The following is a 10,786-nucleotide window of genomic DNA, read 5'->3' as shown; positions in this document are numbered from 1 at the left end:
AGAGCTTGGTATGAAAGGTTAAGTAAATTCCTACTTAAAAATAAATTTACAAGAGGAATGGTTGATAGTACTTTATTATTAAATCCAAAAACAAAGATATACCAATAGTTCAAATATATGTGGATGATATTATATTTGGAGCTACAAATGGAGATCTATGCAAAGACTTTGCCACATGTATGCAAAAAGAATTTGAAATGAGTATGATGGGCGAGCTAAATTATTTTCTAGGATTACAAATTAAACAAGCTAAAAATGGAACATTTATAAATCAAACTAAATACATCAAAGACATGCTTAAAAATTTTGATATGGACCAAAGTAAACTCATAGGAACCCATATGAGTACATCCACAAGCCTTGATAGAGATTAAAAAGAAAAACAAGTAGACATAACACACTATAGAGGAATTATTGGTAGTTTACTATATTTAACTGCTAGTAGGCCTGATATTATGTTTAGCGTGTGTATGTGTGCTAGATTTCAATCAACACCCAATGAATCCCACCTAAAAGTCGTTAAGAGAATTCTTAGGTACTTGGTAGGATCACTTGATCTAGGTTTATGGTATCCAAAGGACACTGATTTTAATATGATAAGTTACTCCGATGCTGATTATGCCGGATGTAAGATTGATAGAAAAAGTACAAATAGCATATGTCACTTTCTAGGACAATCCTTAGTATCATGGTTATAAAAGAAACAAAATTCTATAGCCTTATCAACAACCAAAGCTAAATATATGGTAGCCGGAAGTTGTTGTGTACAAATCTTATACATGAAACAACAAATTAAAAGACTTCAATCTAGAGTATAAAATAATACCAATAAAGTGTGATAACACAAGTGCCATAAATATATCTAAAAACTCAATTTCACACTCAAGAACTAAACATATAGACATAAGACATCATTTTTTGAGAGATCATGTTCAAAAATAGGATATAATTCTTGAGTTTATAAATACAAATGACCAATGGGCTGATATTTTTACAAAACCCCTAAGTGAAGAAAGATGTATACATATTAGGAGAGAACTTGGGCTAATCCATAGCAGAGAGGTTTATTAGAAAAAGAAATACAACATTTCTCTAAACTTTGGTCGCCTGAATTTCACTCTCTAGACAACTGAACACTGTAGCAAACAGGCCCAGATGACTGAACCTGGAACTTCAGACGTCTGGGAGGCTACTTCCTCTTCAAATTATGGACTTTAAAATGTTCAAACAACTGAAGTTAATCTTCAGTCATCTGAAGTCGTGGGGTTTAAATATAACTAATGGACTAAACCCTAATTTCAGACTTCTGAAGTTGGTTGCTCCACTCATCCAAACACCTTCCCCTCCATCATTTCTTATTTTCACTTCAATCCAAAGCTTATATCCTTCAAAGATTCAATCCATGAAAACTATAGCATCTCATTCTCATACCCTCATGCCTCAAATCAAGCAAACTGCCAACAAAGGTTCTTCATTGGGGAAAGATGCTCAAAACCTTAACAAGTGGCTTGTGGTTCCACAAGCTCAAATTCATTATCGTACTTCACTCGGTATAGTAGATCCAATCCTAGGTAAAATTTTGGATATCTCATTCTTCAATACTGAGTTTCCAGATTCCTTCCATTATTTCATGCCATTGGTTGGTTTGATTTCATCACCCAACAACCCAAAGGATGTTTTCCCCATCTTGTCAAAATTTTCTATGTTTATATGACAAATGAAAATGGGATTATTTCTTCGGAAGTTAAAGGAAAGAAAATTTTTCTAAATTCTGAAATATTGTCTTCCATTTTCAAAATTACTCCAGGTGATTTTAATTGTCCCATGTTTTCTCAATCCTGGATTCTAGAACAAGGATTCACTCCTGAAGCTTTTCTTCCAATGATCATGGAAAATGAACCTATCTATTTTAGGCTTCCTCCGTTATACAAACAATTAAGCTTAAAAGGTCAGATTCCACACAAACTCATTTCAAACAATATCCTACCTAAACAAGGCTCTTTTGATCATCTTTCCTATATTGAATGTTTTGTTCTTTGGTGTCTTCTTAAAGGAAAGAAACTAGACTTGGCTAGTTTAATCATTAGATGGATGTGGACCAAACTGGAATCTTCTCGAGTTGTTCTTCCTTATGGAGGAATTTTTACTCTTCTCTTTAACCCTCTTCATGTTGCCAATAGTTCTGAATTCTTCATAAAAAGAACCCGACATGATCTTTTCAATGAGACTTCCCTAAAGCAAATGGGGTATGACAAGGGGAGTTCAGGATGGTACTTGAAGTTAGGAAGGACTATGCAACACTATCCTCAGCAACAGCCTCAGGTTCAGCCTCAGCCTCAGCCTCAGCACCAGTATCAGCAGCAGCACAATCTTCTTCTACACAGGACCTTGGTTCATCTCATGACACACCTTCATGGTTCTTATCCTTCCAAAAGGATTTCTCCAGTTTTTCATCTGAAGTTCGCACTAGGCTTTAGAATATTAAAGAAAAATTCACATCCCTTGATAAGCATGTCACTCATATAGAAATATATCAGGCTAGATCTTCTAGGGGAGGTGATCCCATGGACATTTCCTCTGCTCCTCCAAGTGCAGATGATAATTCTGATAATGACTCTAAAGAAAATGAAGGAGATTCTAAAGGAGAAGGAAACTAGGAAAATGAAGCCAATACTAAAGAAGAAGGATCCCAGGAAGAGGAAGTAGAAGGAGATGATTCTGAAGAAGAACGATAAGATAGTTAGAACTTCCTAACCTAGGTTGTCATAACACTTTTTGCATGTGATGAAGTATTAGGACTTATGTTGATTCCAAATGTACCTCAGATGTTTTGTAATCATAGCTCTATGAAACTTTTTGTAAGGGTACACATGAAACTTCTATGTATTGATATTTTGAGTTGATCTATAGATGCTTTTTTGTACTAACTACATCTCGTTATGAGATTTTTTTTGATAAATTTTCATAATCCAATTACTCTTTTTGACTAATGACCAAGGGGGAGAGAGTAGAGTGGTCTCAGTAAAGATAAATGTCATAAATGGCATAATGGTTTCAGATAAATGACTGAATGGTTTTAGCTGACATAGACATATAATATCAGCAATAACTTACTATGCAACTCATCAATTGGATAAAATAAAGAATATTTGATAGATAATGAATGAGCATATGATGAATAACTTACTATGCAACTCATCAATTGGATTAAATAAAGAATATTTGAAAGATGATGAATGAGCATATAATGAACTTATCTACATAGCTATTTACATGGCTTTCTTATTAATTCTTATCGTAAGGGGGAGTACTTCATCTACATGGCTATTTACATGGCTTGCTTATTAATGCTTATAGTAAGGAGGAGTACTTCATCTACATGGCTTGCTTATTAATGCTCATAGTAAGGGGGAGTACTTCATTTCACATAAAACCTTTATCTTTACTCCTTGTTTGTCATCATCAAAAAGGGGGAGATTGTTGGCCTAACAAGGTCTTTCAATCAGTTTTGGTGATAACAAACAAAGGACAATTTAACTTGGAAAGGTTGAGTTTTTGTGTTTCAGGAAATATAGATCAAGTATGGATCAAGTGAAGATTAAGTATGGATGAAGTGAAGATCAAGTATGGATCAAGTGTGGGTCATCAAGGAAGATAAACTAACAAATGATCCAAAGAGAAACTAAGGCATTTGTAGATAAAGCTAGCTCAAGCAAATATCCAAAGAACTTCAAAAGCAAAGAAAGAGAATGATCTCAAGCATGGCATATAAATTCTTAGGAAACATATTGTAAGTATTTCAAAGCTAAATATCGTTTGAAATATGTTTTGAAGCTTTTCCAAGAGATTATAAGGACCTAGATACCTATTTAGGTTTATTGAAACAAGTTTTGTAAAAATCAGAATAAGAGAGGTAATCATTTTTAATGGAAAATATTTTTTAAAACAGTTTTTTGTCTATTCAGATGACTGAACTCACTATTCAAATGTCTGAAGAATAAGCTCAGACGTCTGAAGATTTTCTGGGACAAAACTGAAACAGGCAGTAGCTGTTCAGATGTCTGAACTCGACACTTCAGACATCTGAACTCGGCACTTTAGACATCTAAACCTACTCTTCAGTCATCTGACCCTATGTCCAGTGCATTTTTTAAAGAGTCTCAAGAACTTCAGATGACTGAACTCAACTCTTCAGTCATCTGAACATTATTCAACGAGCAGATTTTTTAAATTTTCATATTTTAAATAATAGTTGTTTGAGCTCCAAATTTTCTAACAACTTGGGAAACTCTCTAAGGAAACTTTTGCAACAAGGAAACTTGTTTGAAAGCCTATAAATACATGGTTTGTGTAAATCAAAACACACCAAGCTTTGAAAATCTCTCATAAGCTCTCTTGCTCTCAAAGCCTCATCTTGATCAATCTCTTGCAAACTGAAAGTGTTGATTCTGATATTCTTGTTCATCAATTCCTGAAGTTAGATTGCTGATTTCTCATCTAGAGAAAAGGAATTTGGTGAAATCCTTGTTAAACTTAAAAAGTGTATTTCTTTCTTGATATTTATCTTTTGAAGTACATAGTTTCAATTTGTACTAAGTTGCTCTTTGTGTGAGCATCTCTTGTACACCAGCTTCTTGTTATTTCTCTTGTAGATTTTGGATGATTCCAGGTTGTTGGATCATTGACCAAACGAGGGTATATTGTTTGGAGAAGGCGGGCTCTAGCCTTAGCAAAGGAGTGATTGTAAACAAGTGTTGTTCCGCCCGGTAAAGGAACTTCTGTAGTGGAACCCTTCGGTATTTTTCCAAGGGCAAGGACGTAGGCTGTGTTGAAGTCGAACCTCTTAAAAACCTTGTGTCTTTCCTTCTTCTTTACTTCCTACTTTCTGTACAAGCTGTTGTTGTGTGATTTAAAGTACAGGTTGCAGGTTCTAAAGTTAGAAATAAAGAAAGACTCTTGATATTTAGAAAGTACGTTTTGATTGACCGCTTGCGGAAACCCAAAAGGGAGTATGTTGGTTAATCTGCGGAAATCTTGATCAAGAGAAGTGCATGCGAAGAGGTTATCTAAAGAAGGTTGTGAACATCTACAGGGAAATTGATAAAAGTACTAAGATTCTTGCTTGAGTGGTTGAATTGTTTAAGTTTAATTGATTGTCTTGTAAATTTAAATTTTAGTATTTTTAAGTGTGATTATTAGTTATTTATTGTGTTTTTCTTGGTGTAATAAGCAAAGCTTAAAAAAGTATTAAAACATAAAAGAATCTAATTCACCCCCCCTCTTGGGAAGCTATTCCTAATTTCACGCCCTTCTTTGACTCATCGACGATTACATATGTCTCATCGACGATTACACATGTCTCATCAATGAGGACACATGGATAGTTGTCTATATATATCCTAAAATTAGATTTTCGGAGAGAGAACTTCTCTTTTCTCTCTCTCTCTCTCTCTCTCTCTCTCTCTCTCTCTCTCTCTCTCTCTCTAAGTTTGACTCCTCACCCTTCTCTGTTAGATTTCGGCTCCATTTCAGTTCGTTTCTATGATTAGAAGTTACTACAAGGATCTAGAGATGATTCTCTGCAAGTTAATTTGAGTGGATTGTTGATTTGGGGTTCTTGGGCACCACTCCAAAACCAAGGTGCGTGTGATATTTTAGGGTTTAATTGATTATTTAGAGTATGTGGGCCTAGGAAATATATTATATGATAAATATATTGGGGTTGAGTTGATTAAATTGGGAATAATGCAATTTCAGGTTTTGGAGTTCTGAATGCCGCAGACGTGGATTTAGGGTTTTAGTAGGCCTCTCGGGAAATAGGTAAGGGGATAGATTAAGTCAGGTATTTCAAAAAATTTATCATTTAATATACAGTATTTGATTCAGAAATTATATCTATGAAATAATGTAGTTTTGGGAATACTAATGTTTGAATTGAGAAAACCCTAAAAACAGATTTAATGTTATTTTTTAGCCAAAATATGATTTTCCTATACAGATGATATAAAACAGAGTAGCACTCACTTGTGTGGTATGAGTATAAATTTTATTGTAAATGATAGCATGTCATAATATTTTATGATTTCACAAAACAAGCATGATTTGATAATAGTTTTTAGAAAAATTATAAGCAGTATAGAAATTATGATATTTTCAGTATACTGTAATTATTCAGCAGGCCCAGATATCATGATTATTCAGCCTGCTTAGATGTCGTGATTATTCAGCTGACCCAGATGTCATGATTATTCAGCCGGCTCAGATGTCGTGATTATTCAGTCGGCCCAGATGCCGTGATTATTCAGTCGGCCCAGATGCCGTGATTATTTAGTCGGCCTAGATGTCGTGATTATTCAGCCGGCGCAGATACCGTGATATTAGAAATATATTATAACAAATTATTCAAAAATATTATTATGACAGAACTTACACAGAATCATGAAACAATATTATTACAGTTATTTATGAAATATACTATATGATGGCAGAACCTTGACAGCTTAGTTTAGTTTCAGAGTACGGTACCGTAGCTATCAATTCAGATTAGTGCCACTATACGTCTCAGATAGAATGTCAATGTATGGATAGTCGATTGATCTTAGTGTTGTAGTGTGCCCCCCTAGCAGTCCGGACCAGGCTAGGCAGGCCAATCGTACTTACAGACGAGTCAATACTTAGCATGGTAGGCCAACCATTGCTAAGTCCCGCCTGCGGGCTGTACAACCTAGTCATGTGAGGGTGATACATGACATCAGCTAACTATCCATCCAAGGTATGATTTCAGTATTATACAGATATAGAAAATGATTTATATGTATACAGAAATGTAGTATGATACAGTATGTTATGTTGAAATATGGTTTATTCAAACTTATACATAACAGATTTTCCTGATTTGTCAAATACAGTTAATCATGTACAGTATATGTTTATAACACAATAATACTCATTTTTCCACACACTGATATTAGCCTTTCCCGCTTACTGAGAGGTGTCTCACCCCATAAATATAACTTTTCAAGAAACCCAGATAGACGAGCGGAGCGAGCTTCAAAATAGAGGAAACTGGTAGTGCTACCCTGGCTGAAGGGTAAGTAGTTGAGTTGAGATCGGGTGGATTTTGTGTAATCCCTAGGATATTATGGTCCTTTTTGAGGATGTATGTGTGTATATATGACCATGGTAGAACTATGGTATTGTATATAAGGTTGAGAAAATCATGGTTCCCATTGCATAGTTTATATGTATGTATAGACAGGAATATCCCCGGTTTCCATTTGGGCCTGGGTTGATTTTGCTTATGTTTTATGGTATCAAAGTTATTAATATTATTTTTATGTTATGAGGGGAAAAAAATATGGTAGAATTTTCGGGGCGTTACATAAGGATTTCACTATACCGCTCCCTTAACCAAGCGAAGCAAACCGTTTACACACTCCTTCAAGTAGGATAGAGCCCTCCTCTCCAAGCGATACCCCACGCTTAGTTAGCCAACGATTCAATCAACCCTGAATCGTCAAAAACAACAAAAGAAAATTTTGTGTACAATGACATTCTCAAAAGAGGTGATTAGTACAATTTGAGTATCACAATATACTTGAATCAAATATCAATATAGAAAGATGAAACTCAAATGATTATCACCGAGGTTCTTTCTTAGATTGAAATTTTCAGTTAAAGCACAAGAACCGTGAGTAGTATTAGCAAGAACACAGTAAAATTTCAGAAAAAGTTTTTCAATAATAGAGCTTTTGAATGTAAGAGTATAACCTGATTTGCTGATTGTTGTTGTTATTTAATTCTTGGAATTAACTTGTATTTATAGAGTTAAAAAGTGTATAAATGTATTCTTCAAGTTACTTTGAGTATTTCCCAAGTTTTCACTTTGTTTGGGGGCGAAGAAATCACTTTTGGAAAGTTTCCCACGCTGTTTTAAATTTAAATTTATGAAGGTCGGTTACCTGTACCCAAAGGTCAGTCGCATATGCCTTTTAAATCAGCGTATTTTTGAAGTTAGTATAGGTTCAGTCGCCTATACTCATAGGGTTAGTCGACTGTACCTATTCTATCTGCTCATCAGTTAACTGAACAGTCGCCTAATGTGCTTTCAGCTTCAACCCCCTTTCAGTATTTTGGTCATAATTTTTTCTATACAACTTCAAATTGGACATTCTTAGTATCAACAGAAATTTAAGAGAAAATACCACAACTTTCATGTTGAACGCTTTTTAAGATAAGGAACCATTGATAGAGACAATCACACATTAATGCAAAAATAGAAAAAAGAAGGGAATTTGGAGAATCCTGTTTTTGTGCTTTTTATTTCAAAAATAATTTTAACCTTTTTGAAATAACTTTAGACCTTATAAAAATATTTTTCAAATATTTTAAAAGGTGTCTAGGTCTAAGTAATTAACCTAAGAGTTTTATGCATCCATATTGAAATCGTTTGAAGTACTTACATGAGACTTCTTAAAATTTTGAACTTTCTAATCACTAAGTCTTCATGTATTGGCTTCCATTCTTTGTATCTCTCTTGAACTTTCTTTCTTTTTATTTTGCTTCGTCATGGGCCAAGTCTTTAAGCATAATCTTCATATGAGTGTCTTTTAAACACTTAAGCTTGATCTTCTATGAACTTGATCGTTTATCAAAACTTCTTGAGTCCTAAAACTTATCTTAACATAACATGTTAAGTTCCTTTACTTTGTTGTCATCAAAACAAGATTTTATGCCTTATGAGGCCAACAAAGCCCCCCTCTCTAAGCGATGTACCCTCACCCAGACCACTCCTTTAATAGGGCGGAGCCACCCTCTCCAAGTGATGTACTCTCACTTGGCCCGCGGTTCACAACCCAAACCGAGAAGGGCTGTTCTGAAAAACAAATTCGTACAATTTAAAGTTCTTCTTAAAACAAGTAAGTTTGTACACATTTAAAACCTAAATGCACTCTCTTATGATTTAAGAATGAAGTTCTGTAGAGTATGGTTTTTCTCTCAAAATAGTTTTTAAATAGAACAGAGAGTTTGGAAAATGATTTTCTCTTTAAAACAATGACCTTTAAAAATAATTAATACGCATTCCAAGCAAATAAATAAATAAATATATATATATATATATATATATATATATATATATATATATATGATTGAATATATGTTTAAGGCTTTTCTCAAGTTGCTTTTCAAGCAAGTGTATATGAATTAAGTACATGCTCAAAACTTATTTGAATACCCCAAAATATTCTCCAACAAATATTCTCAAATAAAGGAAATGAAGAAGCTAGGGTTTTTCAAAATGATTGACCTTTGTAATGAAAATTGAGAAGCCTCTCAAGCAAGTATATATAGATGAATATGTGCTCAAGGCTCTCTTTGAATAACCCAAATGATTTTCTCCCAAAATTATATTCAAAGATAAGAACGGGAGAAACTAGGGTTTCTTTCTCAAATAACTGACCTTAGAAAAATTAAATTCAATAAGGCTTTCAAGAAAAATAAATATGAGTAAATATATGCTCAAGCATTTTTTATTTTTTTTAGAACAACTCAAAAATAATTTCTCTAAAATGATTTTCAAAATAAAGAAGTAGAAGAAATTTGAACTTTGATTTTCAAACCAATGAGGAGGCTTTCAAGCTATATATTATGAGCATGAATATAAACTCAAGCCATCCATTAAACCTTTTTAATAATATTTTCTCCAAAAAGAATTTTCAAAAGAAGAGTAGAGAAGAAATAAGAATTTGATCTTCCAAAAGAGAGTAAAAAATGTAAGAGAGAATCAAAAATATTTAACTATAATCTCCAAGTGATTCTCTAACATTCTCTAAGTGAATGGAGTTAGTATTTATAGGCAAAAACACAATCTGATCGTTACTTGGAATTTCCCTAAGGTCAATCTAAGGTCATTTATGAGTTTCAAATTAAAACATGAGATGCATGCACACATTGACCCTAATTACTATTACAACTTAAAAAATAACAAAATTTTCATGCTTTACTCCTTTGCATTTCTATGGAATACGCCGAGGTATGCTAGCTTAGATACTTTCACAGCTTCCATTTTGCATCCTTCACTTGTGCTTCTAAAGATATAAACATGCTCAGCCACTCAGTACACAAGTAAAATATTGTAGTTTGTCATAATCAAAATAGTGATCGGACTCAAAAAGTCAACATATATATACATAAATAGTAGAATAAAAGTTTAATGATGTCTATCTTGCACTATCGAGTCCATTGACTATAGTCTGTTGTGAAGTCATATGTGTTGTGAAGAGCTAACTATCCTCTTCTTTTACTTTATGAATATTTTTAATTTATTTAATATTATTTAAATGAATAGATGGTTCTTCTTCTTCATTCCAAAGTTGAATTATGTATCATCCGTAACTAAATAACATATGGCTATTTTCTAATATATTTTCTACAATTGCAAAGTTGTCACTAAAATTTATTATATTTATATATTTAATTAATTTGAATGTTATAACTTACCAATCCATAAAACACTAATGAAGTCTTTGAGTTTAAGAATGAAGCAACCTATGGTATGACCTTACTATTTTCTAATTAGGTTGTTGGCTTCAACAATTATATTGTACTCTCTCCCCTAATGTGCGCACAGCATCATTGGTCTATTGATACGTTCACACACACTGCAGTGGTTGGCTTACAATTCAACAACTTCAACGGAGCCCCATGGACTTAATTTGAGACCGAACGGCGCAGTAGCTGCATTACCAACTCAAAACCTACCCTTCACCAACTTCAAAGAGAACAG

This window comes from Malania oleifera, chromosome 4 (genome assembly GCF_029873635.1).
Source record: "Malania oleifera isolate guangnan ecotype guangnan chromosome 4, ASM2987363v1, whole genome shotgun sequence".
NCBI classification, from domain to species: Eukaryota; Viridiplantae; Streptophyta; class Magnoliopsida; order Santalales; family Ximeniaceae; genus Malania; species Malania oleifera.
The sequence above is the reverse complement of the archived record's forward strand: the minus strand, read 5'-3'. Positions refer to the sequence as shown.